This window comes from Lissotriton helveticus, chromosome 5_1 (assembly GCF_964261635.1).
Source record: "Lissotriton helveticus chromosome 5_1, aLisHel1.1, whole genome shotgun sequence".
Lineage (NCBI taxonomy): Eukaryota > Metazoa > Chordata > Amphibia > Caudata > Salamandridae > Lissotriton > Lissotriton helveticus.
Window position 1 is genome coordinate 1,222,835,149 of NC_136065.1, and position 24,663 is coordinate 1,222,859,811.

The 24,663-nt window shown below is 49.7% G+C and overlaps 1 protein-coding gene across 5 annotated transcripts in view; it reads right to left on the reverse strand.

The window, feature by feature from the left end:
• FGFR2 (fibroblast growth factor receptor 2) overlaps window positions 1–23,762 on the reverse strand; it is a 130,574-nt gene extending 106,812 nt beyond the window's left edge. For 2 of the 5 annotated variants that reach the window (XM_078643937.1, XM_078643936.1), the window contains exon 1: window positions 23,283–23,762. The gene's annotated coding sequence lies outside the window, so the exon portion shown is untranslated. The remainder of the gene's footprint in view (window positions 1–23,282) is intronic. The other 3 variants (XM_078643938.1, XM_078643935.1, XM_078643934.1) reach the window with 2 other exon arrangements.
• Window positions 23,763–24,663: the final 901 nt, after the last annotated feature.

Below are 24,663 nucleotides of genomic sequence, written 5' to 3' on the forward strand. Positions count from 1 at the left end.
ATAAAGACCCTCCTCTGCCCATCAATAGTTCCTGGTTTGTAAGCACATGACCCTCCTCTGCCCATCAAAAGTTACTGGTTGTAAGCACATGATTCTCCTCGGCTCATCAATAGTTCCTGGTTTGTAAGCTCATGACCCTCCTCTACCTATTAATAGTTCTTGGTTTGTAAGCACATGATTCTCCTCTACCCATTAATAGTTCCTGGTTTGTAAGCACATGATTCTCCTCTCCCATCGAAAGTTCCTGGTTTGTAAACACATGATTCTCCTCTACCCATCAATAGTTCCTGGTTTGTAAGCACATGATTCTCCTCTGCCCATCAATAGTTCCTGGTTTGTAAGCACATGAGTCTCTGCCCATCAATAGTTCCTGGTTTGTAAGCACATGATTCTCCTCTGCCCATTGTTAGTTCCTGGTTTGTAAGCACATGGTTTCCCGCTGTCCATCAATAGTTACTGGTTTGTAAGATAAAGACCCTCCTCTCCCATCGTTAGTTCCTGGTCTGTAAGCACATGATTCTCCTCTACCCAATAATTATTCCTGGTTTGTAAGCTCATGACCCTCCTCTGCCCATCAGTAGTTCCTGGTTTGTAAGCACATGATTCTCCTCTACCCATCAATAGTTCCTGGTTTGTAAGCACATGACCCTCCTCTGCCCATCGAAAGTTCCTGGTTTGTAAGCACATGATTCTCCTCTGCCCATCAATAGTTCCTGGTTTGTAAGCACATGATTCTACTCTGCCCATCAATAGTTCCTGGTTTGTAAGCACATGAGTCTCTGCCCATCAATAGTTCCTGGTTTGTAAGCACATGATTCTCCTCTGCCCATTGTTAGTTCCTGGTTTGTAAGCACATGACCCTCCTCTGCCCATCAATAGTTCCTGGTTTGTAAGCTCATGACCCTCCTCTACCCATCAATAGTTCCTGATTTGTAAGCACATGACCCCCCTCTGCCCATCAATAGTTCCTGGTTTGTAAGCACATGACCCTCCTCTGCCCATCGAAAGTTCCTGGTTTGTAAGCACATGATTCTCCTCGGCCATCAATAGTTCCTGGTTTGTAAGCACATGACCCTCCTCTGCCCATCAATAGTTCCTGGTTTGTAAGCTCATGACCCTCCTCTACCCATCAATAGTTCCTGATTTGTAAGCACATGACCCCCCTCTGCCCATCAATAGTTCCTGGTTTGTAAGCACATGACCCTCCTCTGCCCATCGAAAGTTCCTGGTTTGTAAGCACATGATTCTCCTCGGCCATCAATAGTTCCTGGTTTGTAAGCACATGATTCTCCTCTGCCCATCAATAGTTCCTGGTTTGTAAGCACATGATTCTACTCTGCCCATCAATAGTTCCTGGTTTGTAAGCACATGAGTCTCTGCCCATCAATAGTTCCTGGTTTGTAAGCACATGATTCTCCTCTGCCCATTGTTAGTTCCTGGTTTGTAAGCACATGATTTCCCGCTGTCCATCAATAGTTACTGGTTTGTAAGATAAAGACCCTCCTCTCCCATCGTTAGTTCCTGGTCTGTAAGCACATGATTCTCCTCTACCCAATAATTCTTCCTGGTTTGTAAGCACATGACCCACCTCTGCCCATCAATAGTTCCTGGTTTGTAAACACATGATTCTCCTCTCCCATCGAAAGTTCCTGGTTTGTAAGCACATGACCCACCTCTGCCCATCAATAGTTCCTGGTTTGTAAACACATGATTCTCCTCTCCCATCGAAAGTTCCTGGTATGTAAGCACATCGCCCTTCTCTGCCCATCAGTGATTCCCTGTTTAGAAGTGCTTCTCCCTCCTCTGCCCACAAGTAGTTCTTAGTGCAGAGCGGTATTACTAATAATTTAGCTCTTGCCTTTAAGATAGCTTTAGATGTTTACCCAGGACATTGCTCGTTCCAAACAGCATACAAAATATACATACATAAAGAGGGGCTTTGTCGGTGGCTTCATTCATTGGTCTGCTAAATTGTCATTCACGTTTTGACTCTGCCCGCTACAGCATACAGCATGGGGCAAGGGTCGGGCACTTTAAATATTGTCTGCCTTCAGTGTGTGTGACTGCACAAAGCCTGTGAACATTGTTTACATCTATTCAGTTGCACAGGTCTTGAAAGTGGGCTTTTTTGTTTTTATATATTTCATATTAACTTTAAATACCGGCTATTTATTTTGCCTGCACTCATTCTTAAAGTTTACACTTTAAAATTGTAAATTGTGTATTTTAAGTGACATTGTAATATCGCAGCTGCCTGTGATCCAAGCGCTTGGATTCAGTGGTGACTTGTCACTGCCCCTTCACAAATCAAACTGATAACATCCAGGTGCAAGTGAAAGGGTAGGTGTTTAAAACCATCGCTAGTAAAACAGAAGCATTGGTGAGGGATTTTAAATGTAAACTTATTACTGCAAGCAAAAGGCAGCAACGTTTAGGTGACTGCATATATTATCTATTCTTTTTTTTATTTTTTGAGGTATATGCATGCAATATTTTTTTTAACCCGATCGCACCAGCTTGCCTGGCCAGACACACCATTATCGGTTAGCTTCTGCAACACCCTCAGGGCATCACCTCTGCAACAGTTCGACCGTGCCCTGGTTTAAAAGAACAGCGCTCTCTTTCACCCAACACTAGTTCCTGGCCTCTTCCCATCTCTGGATTCTGGTTTAAAGCACACCCCAGCCTCTGCCCATCACAGGCTCCTGGCTTATAGCACATCGCCCTCCTCATCTCATTGTTTGAATCTGGTTTACAGCACATCTCCCTTCCCTAACATCACCAGTTCCTGGTTTATAGCACACCCCCTCCCCTACCATCACCATTCCTGGTTTATAGCACATCCCCTCCCCTACCATCACTAGTTCCTGGTTTATAGCACATCCCCTCCCCTACCATCACCAATTCCTGGTTTATAGCGCAACTACCTCCTCTACCATCAGCTATTAGCACATCTCCCTCCTCTACCATCACCAACTCCTGGTTTATAGCACATCTCCCTCCTCTACCATCACCAACTCCCGGTTTATAACACTTCTCCCTCCTCTACCATCACCAACTCCTGGTTTATAGCACTTCTCCCTCTACCATCACCAGTTCCTGGTTTATAGCACGTCTCCCTCCTCTACCATCACCAACTCCTGGTTTATAACACTTCTCCCTCCTCTACCATCACCAGTTCCTTGTTTATAGCGCATCTCCCTCTTCTACCATCACCAACTCCTGGTTTATAGCACATCTCCCTCTACCATCACCAACTCCTGGTTTATAGCACTTCTCCCTCCTCTACCATCTCCAACTCCTGGCTTATAACACTTCTCCCTCCTCTATCATCACCAACTCCTGGTTTATAGCACTTCTCCCTCCTCTACCATCACCAACTCCTGGTTTATAACACTTCTCCCTCCTCTACCATCACCAACTCCTGGTTTATAGCACTTCTCCCTCCTCTACCATCACCAGTTCCTGGTTTATAGCACGTCTCCCTCCTCTACCATCACCAACTCCTGGTTTATAGCACTTCTCCCTCTACCATCACCAGTTCCTGGTTTATAGCACGTATCCCTCCTCTACCATCACCAACTCCCGGTTTATAACACTTCTCCCTCCTCTGCCATCACCAACTCCTGGTTTATAGCACTTCTCCCTCCGCTACCACCACCAACTCCTGGTTTATAACACTTCTCCCTCCTTTACCATCACCAACTCCTGGTTTATAGCACTTCTCCCTCCTCTACCATCACCAACGCCTGGTTTATAGCACATATCCCCCCTCTACCATCACCAGTTCCTGGTTTATAGCGCATCTCCCTCCTCTACCATCACCAACTCCTGGTTTATAGCACTTCTCCCTCCTCTACCATCATAAACGCCTGGTTTATAGCACATATCCCCCCTCTACCATCACCAGTTCCTGGTTTATAGCGCATCTCCCTCCTCTACCATCACAAACTCCTTGTTTATAGCACATCTCCCTCTACCATCACCAACTCCTGGTTTATAGCACTTCTCCCTCCTCTACCATCACCAACTTCTGGTTTATAACACTTCTCCCTCCTCTACCATCACCAGTTCCTGGTTTATAGCGCATCTCCCTCTACCATCACCAAGTCCTGGTTTATAGCACTTCTCCCTCCTCTACCATCACCAACTCCTGGTTTATAACACTTCTCCCTCCTCTACCATCACCAACTCCTGGTTTATAGCACTTCTCCCTCCTCTACCACCACCAGTTCCTGGTTTATAGCGCATCTCCCTCCTCTACCATCACCAACTCCTGGTTTATAGCACTTCTCCCTCCTCTACCATCACCAACTCCTGGTTTATAACACTTCTCCCTCTTTTACCATCACCAACTCCTGGTTTATAGCACTTCTCCCTCCTCTACCATCACCAGTTCCTGGTTTATAGCACTTCTCCCTCCTCTACCATCACCAACTCCTGGTTTATAACACTTCTCCCTCTTTTACCATCACCAACTCCTGGTTTATAGCACTTCTCCCTCCTCTACCATCACCAGTTCCTGGTTTATAGCGCATCTCCCTCCTCTACCATCACTAGCTCCTGGTTTATAGCACTTCTCCCTCCTCTACCATCACCAGTTCCTGGTTCATAGCACTTCTCCCTCCTCTACCATCACCAAGTCCTGGTTTATAGCACATCTCCCTCTACCATCACCAAGTCCTGGTTTATAGCACTTCTCCCTCCTCTACCATCACCAACTCCTGGTTTATAACACTTCTCCCTCCTCTACCATCACCAACTCCTGGTTTATAGCACTTCTCCCTCCTCTACCATCACCAGTTCCTGGTTTATAGCGCATCTCCCTCCTCTACCATCACCAACTCCTGGTTTATAACACTTCTCCCTCTTTTACCATCACCAACTCCTGGTTTATAGCACTTCTCCCTCCTCTACCATCACCAGTTCCTGGTTTATAGCGCATCTCCCTCCTCTACCATCACTAGCTCCTGGTTTATAGCACATATCTAGGGTGACCAGGCGTCCCCGTTTTGCCAGGATGGTCCCTGTTTTTAACCAGCTGTCCCAGCGAATTTCAAGAAATTTAGCTCATGTCCCCGTTTTTGGAGAGGGTCAACTGAAAACGGTGGGCGGTGTTTTTTATGTTTTACAAAGCAGGGATAGTTAGCAGTTGTTTCAAGAAAGCAATGTAATTAACAGGCAAGCTACTGGGCTTAAAAATTGCATTTTATGTATATTCTTACTGCCTGTTCTGTAATTCTCTGGTGAGGAGCGCTCTCATCGCTTGAAGTAAAATGGTAGTCCTTCTTCTATTTTTGTGAAATGTCCCGGTTTTTGGCTTTAAAATTCTGGTCACCCTACACATATCCCCCCTCTACCATCACCAGTTCCTGGTTTATAGCGCATCTCCCTCCTCTACCATCACCAACGCCTGGTTTATAGCACATATCCCCCTCTACCATCACCAGATCCTGGTTTATAGCACTTCTCCCTCCTCTACCATCACCAGCTCCTGGTTTATAGCACATCCCTTCCCCTACCATCACCAGTTTCTGGTTTATAGCACATCCCCCTCCCCTACCATCACCAGTTCCTGGTTTATAGCACATCTCCCGCCTCTACCATCACCAGTTCCTGGGGCCTTATTTATGAAGGCCTTGTGCCGCCGGTGCGTCACTTTTAAAATGGGAAAAAGTGACGCACCGGTAGCGCAAGGCCTTCATAAATAAGGCCCTTGCTGGTTTATAACATTTTTCGCTCCTCTACCATCACCAGTTCCTGGTTTATAGCACATCTCCCTCCCCTACCATCACCAGCTCCCGGTTCGCAGCACCCCTCCCCCCTCGCTCTGCCCCCTGTGAGCTGTGTTCCCTGAGAGTGAGATCTGTCCCTGGAGTGGGGAGGGCGCTGTGGCCGAGCTCCGCTGACATCCACCCGCGTCCTTTCTCCCCGAGGGCCCGTAAACCTTTCATTAATCCAAGCGTGGCAGCCGCGGGGGCTCCAGTCCTTCGCAGTGTGAGGACGAGCGCGGCCCCTCCGCGGAGCCCGGGCCCCTCTCCGGGGTCTGAGCTGCTGCAATTAAAATGGACGCAAAGCTAAAAGGTGCGAGGCAGGGAAGGCGCACGTTTGTCGGCGCTGTCAACTCTGTTTACAACATCCACCCACTCCGGCTGCCGCTGGATGTGTGCTCATTCCTACGCGGCAGTCGTGCATTACCTCACATTAAGTGCGTTGTGTTACTTCTAAACGGGAGGGTACACAATAGAAAACGCAGACATTTCCACGCGTGTAGAGTTTGTGTTCTGCAAACGCCGCTTACTGCAGCGGAGGACGAACACTTCTAGGCACTTAAAGGTGCCAGGATTTATCACTGCTAAGGAGCACAACCCTGGCATTCAATGGCTGCTGAAGAATGACGGCACCCTTTCCGTCAGTCATTTAAAACTGCCTTCAGGGACAAACAAGGTCCGCCATACTAATGCGCCCCCTCCATCCTGGGCAGACAGCGCCATCAAGAGGAGGCAGCGCCCTGCACCCCAGAACACCACTGTAGGGCAGTCTCAACTGTGGGGCCAACGCCCACCGAGGCCAATCGCCACCCCGCGGTTCCGTGCCCACCAATCGGGGCACAGCGAATGTGACCATACCTGAAGGGGGCGTGGCCTGGCGTGCAGCGCCCGCTCACATCGTAAAAGGCGTCAGATTTGTGGGTCAAAAGCTTAATGTCCGTGCTAGATAAACGATCACGGCTATTATTGCTTTACCATTATGACCCCGGGTCTGCGCTGGGCCCGAATAGGTCGAGTCCCACAGATGGCCCCAGTAGGTGATACTGGGGCCATCTGTGGGACTCGACCTATTCGGGCCCAGCGCAGACCCGGGGTCATAATGGTAAAGCAATAATAGCCGTGATCGTTTATCTAGCACGGACATTAAGCTTTTGACCCACAAATCTGACGCCTTTTACGATGTGAGCGGGCGCTGCACGCAAGATGTGGGCCCCTTTGCCAAGAACCGCTTTAAGCTGAATGGAATCCCTCGTGGACAGGTGCAACTAATCAAAGTTACTTTTTACAAGCTGGCTCAGCTTTATTAGGGGTGTTTTATTAGAAACACTAATTGGATTATTCACAAACACTATGAGAGGTCAGTGGTCGAGGGTCCACTGCAAAATTCAGTGTGAACCCAGGCGCTAGGTGCCCGCCACGGCGGGGCTGACTTAGCCTTCCACCTTCCAGGGGCGATCCCATGAAAACCATCAAATCAAGTTATAGATAAAACTGGGAGGAATTCTAAAACAAATGGTCCATAGTATGCATAATTGACCAAACTTCCTCCGTGTCCTTCTTCCTCATCACTCACTAAGGGCGTGGCTTCCACCTCGGCAGGCCTTTGTGCCCCGTGCAGCGCCCATCCAGCATGGATGCAGTTAAAGAGACTGACCTCCCGCTCTGCTGGTTCTGTTCTATACAGCATTGCTCCTTACAATGGGTGTGCCCAAAACTTAGTCAGAAGTACAGGGACTCCTTGTTGAGATATGCAGGACTGCCATTTGGGCATCAGCCAGTACCTATGTGTGGCTCCCACAAACTTTTGTGTGAACGTTACGCCCCCCGTGTGATCTTGTGCGACATTCCAAACTTTGCAGCTTATCAGCGATTGCGAACCCCTGGCTGAAACCATTTGAGATGAATCCCCATTGTAGGGGCGCTTGCTGGTGCACTACTAGAGTTAGTAGAGTTAGTGCCTACAGACAAGGGACAGTCTGAGTAAGTGTCATGACAAGAATGAGCGTGGTCACTGAGTAAGAGTGCGCAGTTCGACACATTCATAGGCGTCTGGTTGCTCATAACACAATTTCATTAATTGATCTTTATTTCGGCACAATTTGGCCATAAAAGACACATAAAAACAACAGTACATTTTACACAGTGGGTACAAAAGTACATACATGATATGCTGTTGGGGGGCTGGAATACAGTACAATTCATCAAATTTAGTGTTAATTTATAAGTTTAAAAAGGCACATAAAATGTAAAACTTTTGTTAAAATACAAGATAAAAAACTTTTCAAGTGGCACCATAGAGAATGATCCTAAAGGTTGACTCAACAATATTCCTCGGGCAATCAGGACAACATAACCTCTGCATAGCGAACGGCCAGCTAAGCAGCTACAGCTCCAACCCTCGCTTCTTGCGTGAATAACTTACAAGCAATAAAAATCTGCTGACACAGAACACAGTAAGACGACTAGTATCTGTTTTGATGATCCTAAATGCTTGTACATACGAACGAATACCTAAGGCATTACACAAGGGCTTTATCCATTGTCTCCTTGCTCTGTCGTATGTGGTGCAGAACAAGAATATATGTTTCTCATCCTCTCTTAGGTTGGACTGACAACATGTACAGTTCAAACTTTTTGTTGTCCCGGTGTGCTTTCCCACCTAGCTAGGACTACATTTGTTTTAAGTATTTCGTATCTAAATTTTAGGTACAGGCTTTTTGCAAGCTGAGGTTGTATCTCATCTAAAAACTCCTCAAAGTGTGGTGCACTTTTAAAGTTAAGAAAACTACTGGTGATAGAGCCACAAGAATTATCATTTAGGGAGTTATGAGAGATATAGGACCAGAATCTTGTATTGTATGCTTTTAATACCACCTTATTCTGTGGTCTAGAATATGACACAGTGTTTCTGTCTAATTTGCCATGTTTTTGTCTTAAAGTTGGGGAAATAATTGCCGAGGTCAGTCCTTTTCTGATTTTATTTTTGTAGTGTTATGAAGTACCACAATCTTTTAGCGTGCATGAATCTGTGTTCATCTTTCTTTCCACTAGCCATCTCACCGTTGCTAATAAGATTGGGGACCTAATAAGTGCTAAATTGGCAGCTCTCCTATAGCTCCATTCTTTCTGAGCAGGATTAAGAAGGCGCTATACAAAAACGGAGAAAATAGAACGTCACCCAGTCCTCTTCTAACTATATCACCCATAATCTGCCCTCTGGTAGAATTTGTGAAAATTCTCCATCTACATGGGGGGACTGTAGTATTTTATGAATTTCCTGTCATTTCATCAGAATCTGTATAGCCTCGTTCTGCTTGTGTGTCCTCAGCACCCAGAGGCCTCCTGGAATGTCTCGTTGCCAGACTCCTGGTGCGCGTGCATCATTCTCTTTTACATGGGCCTGTAAGGTGTATTGATCGGTGTTTGTTCTGCATGGCGGATGAACTTTGCTAGCGCTTGTATGCTGCCATTATGGGGCAAGTTGTGTTTAAGTGAGTAGGACTCTGCAAGTACTTTGGTTTCTGAAGGTTCATAGCCTGGCCCATGGAGTTGGGTTTTGTTGTTAAGAGGGTATCATTGTAAGCAATTTGTCCTTGGTGCCTTATTGTCTGCATGTGAGGCTGTGGAAAGTTGGTCTAGCATTTTATGTAGCTCTACACGTGGTTAGTCCGTTCTTTCTTTTCTCTTCGTCCATTTTCTTACAAAGTTCTTTTTCTTGTGTGTCTGATTATCCTTTTTCTTTAATACTTTGAAAAACTATTGTCCATATTCCATATTTCTCCATAAAAAACACGCTTGGTCTTCTCTCCTCATACATGAGGCCTATCTGTGCTTTTCATTGACCCAAGATGGGGCCCTTATGTGGAACCAGTAGTTCTTGCAATATCAACGTTACTGCTTTGGATATATTTGCTGGTGGACAGGAAACATTGTTCTTACAAGACCGGGTGGGGGTGGTAGGCTAGTTTAGAGCTTCCATTCAGTTGTTTGCTTCTAAAGAGTCATTTAGCAGTCATTTTAGTCTTGTGTAGTAGTTGTACCAAACGTTTCTCTGTGAATGTTGTGGGCATGGGTTGTCATGTGCCTATTCCCAGGTCTCCATGAGGCACCTCTTCTTGCATTGGTTTCTATAGTGCATTGTTCCTCTGGGTGAACGCGGTCACTGTAGGTTTTTGCCCCCTGGATGACCGTTGCTTTTGCACATTTTTCAAGGCCAGGCTCTCCATCTGCAGCTGATTTTGTCTAATAGGCAACAGATGCGCAGTACTAGAAAGAGACGCAACCCCAATTATTGGCACTTTCCCTGCCTTCCCCGACCCAGAAGGGCTCTATGGTGGCGGCTGTCGGTAGCTCTCATTAGACCAGTGCTGGACACCAGGATCAATCAATCAAGGATTTATAAAGCACATCATATCACCCGCGAGGGCCTCGAGGCGCTTGAGTTGCGGACTGCTTCGCGGTGAACTGTTCATTCGAACAGCCAGGACTTGAGTCCTTTCCTGAAGTGCCCGAATGATGAGGCAGTCCTGAGGTGCAGGGGAAGGTTGTTCCAAGCTTTGCCCACCATTCATCCCTCTTCATTTAGGGGATCCTCGCCCCGTTTTAAGAAAATCTGACTACCTTCTGGCCAAAAGTGCCATTCTGCACTTTCCCAGGATCACAGATCCCTCTCGCCCCAAGGTTCACAGATCCCTCTCGCCCCATGGTTCACAGATCCCTCTCGCCCCAAGGTTCACAGATCCCTCTCGCCCCAAGGTTCACAGATCCCTCTCTCCCCAAGGTTCACAGATCCCTCTCTCCCCAAGGTTCACAGATCCCTCTCTCCCCAAGGTTCACAAACCCCGCTCTCCCCAAGGTTCACAGATCCCTCTCTCGCTGGAGTCTCCGAAAGGAACCCCTTAAATGCTCGAGAGTAAGAGAAACCATTTTCAGTCTAGCAGACCCAACAATTTCAGACAGGCCCATGTGCCCATCACTACCCCCACATCAGCCCACACTACTCCCACATCAGCCCACACCACACTACTCCCACATCAACCTACACTACAATGCTCCCACGTTAATCTACACTACTCCTTCAATATTAATACGAACTACACTACACTACTCCCACATCAACCCACACTACACTACTCCCATATCAATCCATGCTGCTTCCACATCAATCCACACTCTTCCACAATAATCAACACTATACTACACTACAGCCAGATCAGTTCACACTGCATCACTCACACAACGACCTACAATACACTGCCCAAATCAATTCTCACCTCACTGCTCCCACTTCATCCCACAGTGCACTACACTACTCCAACTGCATTCCATTCCATGATACTCCACATCAATCTGCACTGCTCTCCACCCGCACTATATTTTTCCAACATCAAACCACAGTACACTACACTCCTCCCATATCATTCTATGCAACTCACAGGCCAATCAACACTATCAGGCCCTCCATATCACCCATATACTACACCACTCTCACGTTAATCTTTGTCTCCCCTAAGTCATTCTGTCCTACTCTCACGTTATCCCACATTATGCTATCCCACATTAATCAACACTATACAACACAACTCCCACATCAGCTCACATTAGTGGAGTGGTGTGGCTCACTGGTTAGAGGCGGCAGACCCGGGAGCAGAAGTCGGCCCGGGACCAGGGTTCAATTCCCGACGCGGCAAGGTCCTGGACCAGGGTCAGCGGACTCGACAATTCTCGCCTCGGTGCCTACTCTAACCTGGGGTCCCACTCGGCAACTCTGGGCATTAGCTTGCCTAATCTCCACAACGGCCCCATCAACGCCGGGGATGCCTGGCTCCACCTTGGGGGTTCCCAGTAGGGACCATCCCACAGGGAAAGCCAGGACGGGTTCCCCAGCGGTATACAGCGCCGGGATGTCCCTTTGCTGGGGCAGCTATGCGCTTTACAAGTATACGACATTTAACATTATACCACTCCCACATCAACCTACAATACACTGCTCCAAATCAACCCGCAAAACAAGGCTTTGACATCACTACACTTTTACACTACATCATTCTATGATACTCCCATATTAATTAACACTATACTGCACTCCACCCACGTCAATTCACACTATGCTACTCCCACATAAATCAACACGCTGCATTCATGCGCCCTCACCAGTGCTTTAAATGGACTGATGGGCACTTGGACACTACCTGTTCTGAGGGATAGTACCCGCACTTCTCAGCAGCAAACAGGTACTCTGGAACAAAGAGTACCTGAACATCTATATATCCATTTCAGGTACTGCACTATCAGCGGCAACTGGCATATTTGGGCCTCAGACCCCGTCCTCGACAAAAATTCTGGAAAAACAGTCTCCATGACTTTCTGTAAATCGAAAACTGAAGGCTGTCCATCAGAAATAAGAACACAACTACTGCAGCTAATACTTTGTTTTTGCAACCTGCTGTGACTGCAAAGTGAAACAGAACAAGAGCAGGAAGGTGGTGGGCCCACACCTGGCCACAGTTTCAATCAAAAGCAGTGGACCCTGTCACAGCCCGTAGTTGTTTACCTTCTCTTATGCCTACGTATGCGCGTCTACGTCAGGAGTCGATTGAAACTTGGTTCGCAGGGCCAGTTCCCATGACAATAAGCATCTCGTAGGGTTACTGCGCCACTGATCCTACGAAGAATCAATTCTTCCTAACTGGCATCAGTGTACACACGACCAAAGCAGACACAAAGAGAGGACTCACACTACCACAGTCAGAAGGGATTCGGATTATTGAACTACAAAGAGGCCTGTACCAAGATGCTGGATTGCTTCCTCTTCGCATGTGACCTTTATAGTGATCGCATATTACACTGTGGAACTCTGGGTACCTCCTGTCACTTTCATCCTCCCAGTGGCGACCTGACATTTCTGACTCCTTTCTATCAGTTTCTGTCCTCTCTCATATGGCCCTCCATTGCACTGTGGAAAGCGGGCCGATATAAAAGTTGTACCATGGCTGCTTAACCCTCCTTTTCTTTCCTAGTGTCATTTCAGACTTTCTTCTTGCTGCAAGCATTGTGGTATTCATGTTTGGTAATTAGTACATATTTCACGTGTTACTTGGGTCCACAAGGAAAGCTATGTACTGGCTCTGCTGAGACTTGCATGCTATACAATTATGTACGTCTGTTTTATGTGCACCATAACGTTCAGCAGCGCGTGGCTACAGTGAAAGCATACATCGAAGCAAGGTTGTAACATGACTTGGTTGTGACACAACTTTCATTCATTGACAACACAGGCGTCAACGTGCAATTCACACAACTTCCAACCCAGGCATTCAACCGTGTTACTTATTCAACAGCTGGATTTCTACGTGTCCACTATCGAAAGAGCACTCCTTTCATCACAATGTACGTAATATGATGACATATATAATTCGTGCACCACAATACTGCCCCACCAGTACTGTCGCAATACTCCCACGCCTACTCAGCCCCCTGTCGTCCTGCCCTTTCAACTCACTAGTGCAGACTCGGCTGTTACACACCCCTCTGGCCGGCAACTTTCAGCGAAGTTTAGTGTTTCTCGGTTTCATAAAATAAACGCATGCCATCGCGTTGGCCACAGAAAGCACAACGGCCGTGGTGTGCTCTTAAAAGCGCGCAGCGCCAGAGAAAGCGCAATTAAGGCGCCTTCCATTTGTATTCCAAACCTGTTAATTCTGAGGCCTCTGTGGCGACAGTTTGCAGCCCTTTTGTTCCCAGGCGCATTGTGGGATTTCTCTGAATGCCCCCGCAGGCCTGGGAGACCGGGGCTTATCCCTCCGGCTTCCCATCCCAGGCCTTCAGCTATAGAGCAGGGATCAGGGGGGAAGGGGAGGCCTCGAAATCTACATTTAAATTGACATTCCAGGGAGCGGTGCAGGGGCTGCCAGGCTGCCCTCTATTCAAACCAGACAGGCTTTTCAGATGCCAGAGAGCAGAGATTGGGGGGGATTTGGAGAGTGCGGGCTCGGTACACAGCAGACAATAGTGGGGGTTAATTCTGCACAGCACAGAGGGACGAGGCCCCGCTTTCTGCAGCTCAGCCTTGACAAAGTGAGCCCCTGGCTTCCTTTCTCAAGCCCCCCCCGATCAGGACTGGGCTACTGGCAGCCCTCTATACCCCCCTTTCTGCGGGCGAATAGGCAAGCAAAGTAGCCCCATCCCCTGCACCCCCACAAAGCTTTTGTTTTTACAGAAACGGATCTGTGCCGAGTGTCAGCCACAGTTTGCGAGGGAACTGCTAGTGTGAGCACAAAGAAGACGACTCAAAATGGCTGCCCCCTTTTTTGGGGGCGTCGTCAATTATATGGAGCAAAATGGGGGTTGCGGGTGATGTAATGGGCCACACAATACATGTTTATTTCCTGTGAGAATGTATACAAAGAGCCAAGACCACGAAAACGGAGAGCCGTAGAGTTTTGAAGGGAAAACTATACACCCATACCCTTTGACAAACGAGCAGCACTGGATTCGGAATGTTTAAATCTCACTCCCTAAAGATACACGCCTAATGTGTACCTAAACTCTTCGCACAACGCCGAACACATGCAATAATAATAATAATGAAACAAACATAGGTGTCACTCATAACAGGCCAGGCTGCTTATCGGTGCGACAGAGACTGAGGGCGTATGCGCGCGTACGTAGATGTACGTGTGACGAACGCCTTTAGAGCAAATTCATGCGTGCGTAGATGTACGTGTGACGAGCGCCTTTAGGGCATATGCGTGCGTACGTAGATTTGCGTGGGACGCGCGTGCGTAGATTTACGTGGGAAGCGCCCCTTTCTCTCTGAGGCAAAAACCGCCAATGACCGGAATAAGGCCAGTAGAGTATGGCTGAAACGTAGGCAATATAGAAGCTCGTGCATGACTTACCGGGGTTCACAATTCGTGCAGAAAGCATTCGCCCTCAGCCTGTTATTTCATACCAGCCCCCAGAAACCAGAGGAGGCGTAATGGGACCATAAACCACGTAGGCCCTCAATTATTCTTCCAAATAAATGTAACAGCTGGATCATTGTCCACGTAGATCCCATAAAAAGCGCCGTCGCAACCGCACGACGCATCGGTCAGAGGAAGAAAGGCGCAAGTGTGTTGTGACCGGAGTCAGACCGGCACAAAGGGTTCTGGTGACAAACTCCTTTGTAACGGTTTGTTCGCGGCCGTCTTGCATTTGACGTTGTTCATTTCCTCATACATTCTGTACTTTCTACGTTTCCTTGTTTAGTATCACAATTCGGTTCTGCTAAACCAATGAAAGTAAGGGATTTCAGCGGCAGTGCAGCTTGAAGAAAGGAGTGTCACTCCCGAGAGAACCACTTTCCCCATCCTGGAGGTCACTGTCCCATTCCACCAGGGACACCCACACTTTTGTTCTTTAGGGAAAAAAAAACATTTATTTTGGGAGTTCATCTTCGTTGCTTTCCCGTCGGATGTCTTCCCGGGGCGCTCGAGCTCCTTATAAGAAACCTGGTGATGAACTGTGCCTGTCCGGATGCTCGGGGAGGTGTAGGGGGTCGCCATGGTGAGTTCTTCCATATTAACAGACTCACACGAGGCCTCTTGATACGAGATAGCGGATCTCCGAGGCTTTTGGGGGCCTCCTGACGACATTCAGATACAATCCTTCGGAAAGTAAGCCTACCAGAGGACTCTGCCTCACAAAGGGGGCCACTGTTCCAGTCCCGGGTTTCATTTGATAAACGAATGGATTCTGGGAGTTGCAGTTTGTAGTGACTTCATTTACTCGGCTGAAAAAATTATTTGCAAGAGAAAATCCCAATGCAGAACACTCTGCCCTTGGTGACTTGCGGAGTCATCACTATTGTCACAAGGAGGAAAGGCAGGCATGTCACTGCAGCAGGCGGGGCGTCAGGCGCAGGCAAAGTTTCAATGAGGGTACAGTGCAACTAGTTTTCACAGGCTGAACCCTTACATCATGAAAGGACCCTAGAATACTTCATATCACCAACACTCCTGGGCAATGTTTTCATTTAACAACCTGTTGCATTGTGGGAGCTGTAGGCAGGGTTGCCTTCACTCGAACTAATTGAACCAGCATGCCTCAGCTGCACCCTCCTTCTCAGCTCCCAGCACTAGCAGATAGCAGCACCCCGCGAGCCAGTACTGCATGAGACTATAAAATGAAATGAAAACAGTGCCCACGACTGTGAAATTGAGTTATCTGGTAACCAGGGGCCCAGGTCTGTAAGGGGCCAATCTATTCCAGGGATAGCTGTCATTTACTCCTCAACCAGGAGGCAAAGGGGCCCAGGAGCCCCCAAGTCCCCTGTTTAAATAAGGCCTCGTGGCAAGCTAGCCACACCAGTGCTGGTAGGCAATGGGGCGGTGAGCACCACCAGGGCAGGTTTTACAGTGCAAGCACCCCCTCTCTGAATCACACCGACCACAGCTCTATCACCTCCCTGGGTCCAGAACAGGCAACAGCAGAAATGTCGGATACAAATATAGTTCCTTTTTGCTGTGGCGTGTGACGCTAGGAGATGGGCCTCAGATTAAAGCAGGCCTGCCTCACATTTGTCACCTTTGCCTCATGTAGCTTAATGTTTGCTGTCGCATAAATATATATATATATTTTTTAAAACGCAGTACGACCACCGTGCTACTCCCGAGGCCCCCTGGAAAAGCCGCAGCGCGTGCTCGATGGCCCACCGCTTTGTGGGGGTCTTTCATCGATAAGCTCCCCCCCCCGTGGATGTTTTACGTTTACATGTCTGACGTCACTTAACTTTGAAATTATTCCTCCCCCTAAGAAAATGCTGTCAAACGTGCTCGCTCGAAGCTGAATTCCAAAGAGGGAAAGTAGGACGATAAACCCGTTTTGGACACCCACATGGGGCGGAGAAGGTAACTCAAAGTACCACGAGCCGAGCCTTCAGCTGCCTCGAAACAGGCTTACACGACTATTCTTTCTGAGGTGTGGTCGGTGGAGACGTTTTATTTTTTCCTACAGACAAAACTTTCCATGAACCTAGTGCCCGATTTTCAAGGCCTCGCAAAATATTGCGTGTGGTCCGTGGAAACAGAAAACGGTTTTTATTATTATATTTGATTATTATGTGCTGCTGCCCAGACGTGCGGTGCGGGTGCGGTGGTTTCTGGGATCCGGGACACCGGTTCAGAGGCACCACCGAGAAACCATGGAGACCGGTTGACTGGCCAAGCGGAGGCCTGGCAGGCGAGCGAGGTACAGTCAGTGCTTCTGAAAAGCAAGATGGCCTGGCGCTGAGTCAGTCACCTGCAACAACAAGATGATGGAATGCTTTAAATAATATCAGCCACTGGCAATCGCTTCGGGCCGCATTCCATTCCATAGTTTTTCACCCACCATGCCACTCTAGACACAGGCATGCCATATGCAAATCAGTATTAGGGGGAAGAGGATGTGGCCTAAGGGCTAGGGCGGTCGACCTGAAGCTGGGGAACCGGGCTCGAGTCTCGGCAGGGACGCTTAACATCTTGTGATTCTGGGCAAATCACTTACTCTCCCCGTGCCTAACATAAAAGGCATGTGTCCTTGTGTAAAGTAACTGGTGCCAATGTGAAGCACTCTGATACCTTCGAGGCTAGTTCGCACTATATAAAACGCCCCCCCCCCCCCCAAAAGTGTCAACCCTGCTCCTCGTGAGAACAGCTCGTCCAGAACTTGCCAGATGAGAACGGGGCACAAGCAACCCTAGACTAATTTATACCTACTTATGTCTCATCAGTGAGGTAAAGTTTGAGTCCAGTGGCACAGTGAGCAAGGGACCCACGTCTGGGCATACTCGTCGCACTTAGGACGTCATCTGCAACAACAGCAATGTGATGGATGGCATGCTTGCACACTCAGTCACTGGTAGGCTAGTCCCTAAAGGGCCCGGGCACTGTGGCAGAGTTGCTGGCCAGTTAGGCTGCTGGCCATTGCTTCTGAAAGGAAGTAGGGAGAAGCAGAGAGGGTCACATGCAACACCATTGCTTAGGAGAAGGCCCTGGGTCAGTTACATGTCAGGGTCACCCCTCAAGGGACGCTCAGGCTATGCTAGAGACAGATACATGCCTGGCCATGGTCTAGAGCTTTTGAAAGGCCCGTAGAGCGGGGCCAGATCCAGGCGAGTGACTGACCAGCCTCACCAGCCTTTCTGAAGGCAGCCATGCTGGCGCTGAGTTAGCACATGTCAGGCTAACCCATAAAGCGGCCCAATGGACTTTACATCACTTTTTTGTAACTTTGCACCAAAACAAGCCGTGCTTGATAAATCTGGCCGTGTGGCTACAGCAGACCTGGCAACACGCCCGGACACTGCCCAGCACCTCTGAAGAGCATGCAAGGCTGGGGCACGGTCAGTCTTTGTAAGGTCACTAGATCAGTGCTTCTAAAGGAAAGCAGGGCGAGATATTGACACGTGTTAGTACGGCTAGGGAATCCTCCCCAGCCCCACCAGCCTTTGAGCGGTCCCAGCCTGCTGATGAAACCTTCCCACCACCCACCGACGTGCCCCCTCCCCAGTAAAGGGAGCCTCGGCCTGCACCGTGCACTTTAAAGTATGGAACAATGGGCAATTGTGCACACATCAGCTGCAGATGTGTAGAATCAGTCCAGACTGGGAGGGGTGTTTATACAGGGCAAACACCACAGAGAGCGCCGCCCCCACTCCGTGCTCTGCCAGCAGCCGACGCCGTCCGTGCACGGAGACAGGGTCGCACAGGCACAAAGGCTGGATTGTGAGGCTGTTCACCAGGGTCGGTCGGGGAGTTTTAAAACTGAATATCAGGGTTTACCGATCGTGTCACTGCCACGGTGTTAGCGAATAGCAAAACCGGCCCGATGCAGCCACGTGACAGAGACTACCCTTGCCACGCTCAGCCTCTGTCACAGGGACTCCCCCGTCACATGCAGCTCTGTCCTTGCGACTCCCCCGGTCACATGCGGCTCTGTCCAAGGGACTAATATGTCACATGCAGCTCTGTCCAAGGGACTCCCCCCCCCCCCCCCCCCTTTCACGTGCAGCTCTGTCCAAGGGACTCTCCCGGTCACATGCAGCTCTGTCTCATGGACTAACCTGTCACATGCAGCTCTGTCCCAGCGACACTCGCTGTCACACGCAGCTCTGACCCAGGGACTAACCTGTCACATGCAGCTCTGTCCCAGCGACACTCGCTGTCACACGCAGCTATGACCCGGGGACTAACCTGTCACATGCAGCTCTGTCGAAGGGACTAACCTGTCACACGCACAGCGACTCCCGCTGTCACACGCAGCTCTGTCCGAGCGACTCCCCCTGTCACACGCAGGTCTGTCCCAGGGACTAACCTGTCACATGCAGCTCTGTCCCAGGGACTAACTTGTGACATACAGCTCTGTCCCAGGGACTTACCTGTCACATGCAGCTCTGTCCCAGAGACTAACCTGTCACATGCAGCTCTGTCCCAGGGACTAACCTGTCACGTGCACCTCTGTCCCAGGGACTAACCTGTAACACGCAGCACTGTCCCAGAGACTAACCTGTCGCATGCCGCTCTGTCCCAGGGACTAACCTGTAACATGCAGCACTGTCCCAGAGACTAACCTGTCGCATGCCGCTCTGTCCCAGGGACTAACCTGTCACATGCAGCTCTGTCCCAGAGATTAACCTGTCGCATGCCGCTCTGTCCCAGGGACTAACCTGTCACATGCAGCTCTGTCCCAGGGACTAACCTGTCACGTGCACCTCTGTCCCAGAGACTAACCTGTCGCATGCCGCTCTGTCCCAGGGACTAACCTGTAACATGCAGCACTGTCCCAGAGACTAACCTGTTGCATGCCGCTCTGTCCCAGGGACTAACCTGTCACATGCAGCTCTGTCCCAGAGATTAACCTGTCGCATGCCGCTCTGTCCCAGGGACTAACCTGTCACATGCAGCTCTGTCCCAGGGACTAACCTGTCACGTGCACCTCTGTCCCAGGGACTAACCTGTCACATGCAGCTCTGTCCCAGGGACTAACCTGTCACGTGCACCTCTGTCCCAGGGACTAACCTGTCACATGCACCTCTGTCCCAGGGACTAACCTGTCACATGCACCTCTGTCCCAGGGACTAACCTGTCACGTGCACCTCTGTCCCAGAGACTAACCTGTCGCATGCCGCTCTGTCCCAGGGACTAACCTGTAACATGCAGCACTGTCCCAGAGACTAACCTGTCGCATGCCGCTCTGTCCCAGGGACTAACCTGTCACATGCAGCTCTGTCCCAGAGATTAACCTGTCGCATGCCGCTCTGTCCCAGGGACTAACCTGTCACATGCAGCTCTGTCCCAGGGACTAACCTGTCACGTGCACCTCTGTCCCAGGGACTAACCTGTCACATGCAGCACTGTCCTAAAGACTAACGCTGTCGCATGCCGCTCTGTCCCAGGGACTAACCTGTCACATGCAGCTCTGTCCCAGGGACTAACCTGTCACGTGCAGCTATGACCCGGGGACTAACCTGTCACATGCAGCTCTGTCCCAGGGACTAACCTGTCACGTGCACCTCTGTCCCAGGGACTAACCTGTCACATGCAGCACTGTCCTAGAGACTAACCTGTCGCATGCCGCTCTGTCCCAGGGACTAACCTGTCACATGCAGCTCTGTCCCAGGGACTAACCTGTCACGTGCAGCACTGTCCTAGAGACTAACCTGTAGCATGCCGCTCTGTCCCAGGGACTAACTCTGCCAAGTGCAGTTTTGTGCGCCATTACCCATCTCCCACATGAAGACCTGTGCCAAGTACAATCCTTGTAACATAAACATGTTTTCTAGGACCATGCTTACTGCCACACCGTGCCACGTGCACCCGGAGCCATCGTGCCACACGCGGCCTGCTCTGGAGCACTCAACCGTCAGTCACACGGTGCACCCCCTGCCCACCCCGTCAAGGCTCCCACTCGCCACGTGAAGCCCGTGGCGCGCGCAGGGCCCTGCGCCACGGGCAACCTCAGCCACGCGCACTCCTGTGCCGGGAGCATCCTTACCCACACCTGCCATGTACCGCGTACCAGGGACTACTTTCGGCACATGCGTCCGGTACCAGGCTTACCCAACCAATCGTGCAACTGTGGGTAGGATGGGTCGTATCCGTGTGGCATAGAGCCCCTAAACCGCCCTCTCTCAGGTGGGTCTCCGTGTGGTGACAGTTTGATAAAGTCATCATGCAGTGAGTTCGTGACAACTTACCAAAAAGTGAAGAAAAAACGGTATTAATAAAGGATGTGCCCCCTCGGACTGCCCCAGCTTCCGCACTCCCTGCTCTGCCAAGGATAGCGTGGGTACCACTTCCGAAGAGATGGCTTCAGGTCCAGCAACGGATAGAATAGTCCTTTCAAGCCCCCGTTACCCCTCAGGCCTCGCTGGGGAAGGAACCGCGGAGAACCAGAGGGTAATGAAGTGCTGAGAAGACGAGGCTTCTCTGCGCAGCACCCCAGCACAGCTACAGTGACCCCAAGATCCGCTATAAAAGACATAATTTAAACAGAAACAGGACGAACTCCTTAAAATGGTGGAGTCAAGAAAGTGCTGATCCCAGCCGCATGTTGAGACGACCCCCTGAAGTGGAGGGGTCCCCCGAGTGCTGATGCCAGCCTCGACCCCCTGAAGTGGAGGGGTCCCCCGAGTGCTGATCCCAGCCGCATGAAGAGACGACCGCCTGAAGTGGAGGGGGGCTGGCTCACCAAGTATACTGCACCTGCATATGTATTTAGGTATGACCCACACTGACTTAACATTGATGCGTGTCCTTATCAAAGATGATCCAGTGAAACTGTAGAAAACCTCATTAAAATGAATCGTGGAAGTAAGACAAATGCTAAGGAAGACGAACTCATTTACACATCGAAGAATGCGGGCAAAACTATCTAAATTCGCCCAACATAACATGATGTTGTAACTTGTACAGCGTCCCATTTCTCGGTCTCCCTCGCTGCCCCGGCTGCCTGCGCGCGCTCCATCGTCCCACATCTGGCACGTGGAGGCTCTGGGTTCTGTAAAGCATCTGATGATCACCTGCTGAGAGTTCCTCTGTATCCACTTCTTGGCGCTAAATCCGGGGCGACAGGCACATAACTCAACCCTACAAACAACCGCACTCTGTGTTTAGTGCAAAGAAGAGTGCGTGGGTCGGACGCGTTTCTGTTTGTGCCAAAGTCCCAGAGAGCGTAAACAGATACAGTGCTTAGAGATGCAGGCCAGCCTATGCAGCGCTACACTTTGATCTTAGGGAAACCACACACTCGTTTCATTTACACGCGCAGCACACACTGTGAACTTAGATACATCATAAGTCACAACACACAAGAACTGCATCGCACAGCACTCGGCATCAATGTCAGTATGCTTGAGTAAAGCGCACTTTCGTGTTTTGGTAAACGACATGTTTTACTTTCAGTCTGGCTTGCAGCACACAATCGTGCACTACAAATTTACATTCAAGACAGCTCCAAACTCCGACAGAAGTAGTGTTTCGAAAAAAGTGTGCGTTAGCCTACAATATCAACTCGTGCACGTTGTGCTTGTCTAACATCGCGTCCAGCACAGTGACACTGCCATTACATACTTCAGCTTGGAATGCAGGCGAGTTGTAGCAGCACGGCGCCCATTTTCGAACTTTGATGTCATTGTATAGACACTTTCCAACTCCCAGAAAATAACGCGGATTCTCGATACATCGTGATTGTCTAGAGACACTCAATTTCGAAATGAGGTAATATGTGATCGGATAACGGTAGCGTCAATAAACCATGATCTCATAGCGCCTAAAGTAGAACTAGGTAGGATACGTTTCGACTGTAAATCGAAAGAAAAAAACAATCGCAGTTGTATAGCCCAAAACATCACATTTATATCAATACTGCACAGCACCCAAGTTCAAACATTAACAAATAGTAACTCTACAGAGTACAACTTGTAAATTCAAGCTAGGTTGACATTGCATAGCTCCTAACTAGATGAATTACGAATTATGTAACGTTAAATACGTTTTCAGGCGCACCGGGTTCATTCATTGGTTTATGTTTATCGGAAAATATAGGTTCATGTTTAATGTAAACTTTGTTTTACTGCAAATGTTGCAAAATACGCGGCGACTATGTTTTTTTCATCTCAACAAAACATTGTTAAAAAACAAAGGTACAACTGTTCAAGAGCGATTTTTAAGACAACATTCACGAACTTGCGCAAACTTCGCTTTACGCGCATTGTGCTGCGCCTACTTCACCCGGGCCCAGCCGCAGAGCCGGGCTCCCTTCGCCCAGGCTCCCGTGAGCCCCCCGCCCCGCCGGCGCTGGCACACCTTGGAGACTCCAGCCAACCGGCTGCGGGCACAAGACGTAAGAAACACGAGAAATTCCTCAGCGCGCAGGGGAGCGTAAAGAAAGCGCCGCTGTCCCTCCTCCCAGCCACAGAACCGGTTCTCGACCGGAGCTGGGCGCACCAGCGCACTGCATCCCACTGGCATAGCCTGGCACACTTACCTGGCGTGGAGAGGGGCGAAGACCGGCGCAGGCCCCCACCTCTGGGGCGGCCGAGGTGCAGGACGTGCTTCTATCCAGGGTTAGGTGGGGGGCGCGTCCGACACCCCCGAAAACTGATGGAAAGGGAAAACACTGCTAATCCAAGATCCTATTCCGCGGGAAACCGGCCGGAATGCGGGATCCTCAGGTAGCCATGGCAAAGTGATGGCGTCCGGGGCTTGAAGGTCCAAGTTCGGGAGATGCCGGGCTGCTGGTCCCTGGTTCCGAGGCCGCGTCTGCCAACAGCTGTCCAGATCCAGTGAGCAGGACACGCTTCAAACTTTGGGGCCTCAAGATCCCAGAAGAGATGGCAGCTTCAGAGCACTCCTGAAAAGTTTCCAAAAGTTCCTAAAGTTGCTGAAAAAGTTTCCAGCGGTGAGGCAGGCGCTCAGGGGACCATGGGGACCGGCTCTCACCGAGGTCGGGGCCAAGTCTGGGACTAGAGGCCGAACCTCCACTCCCCCAGCCTGAAACCCGAGCAGAGGCACGCCCTCTACCCCGCCGCCCAATCACAATCCAGCCCTCCGAGCCTCTTGTGTCCCAGGGCTTGGCAGCGGGCCCTACGCCGCATCCTTGCAGGGGACAGGCCCTGCTCTCCTTCTCACCGGGCGCCCCCAGGAGGCTGCGGAGGGAAGCGCCTGGTGAACCATAACAGCAACCGCGTCCAAGCATCCCAGACTCAGGGGCAAGATGCGCAATCACAGCGCATATTCGCAGACAGAGCGGGTGCACAAATGTGTCATTCAAAGTTATCAGCATTACTTAAATTTACTGCCGAGGCAAATTGCAATTCACCGCACGCCCTACTAAGACAAGAGCGCAGCTCGGGTGCCAGAAGGCGTGTGTGCTTGAGAGAGAGCAATGCATACATGTATTTATTTATTTATGCGTTTTTATATAGCGCTGACTTTACCCGAAGGTGTCAGAGCGTTTCACAATAGGAACAGAACTGATACATGAGAACATTACAAGTGAACAAATTACAAAAGCAAACGTTACATTACACGAGGCAAGTGACACACAACACACCTTCGTCAGGCATGTCCGTAGCTTTCACTACCATCCTGCGAGATTGGATAACCTAGCACCCTTGAGTCGGGTAATATTGTTACAAAGACTGATTCGAAGCCTTTACGTTCTAGCTATGTGGCTAAGATCACACAGCAAGTCTAGTGTTACAAGCAGTAGAGCTAGGACTTGCTCGTTCAGTTACATTTATAATAACTGCTGGGGCACTTTTTCAGAAGTTGAGAATGACATACGATCCAGCAGTAAACGGCATGACATCTAGCACCAATCAACAGATTCGCGCCCGTTTCGAAGAGCTGCTGTTCTTTGGCAA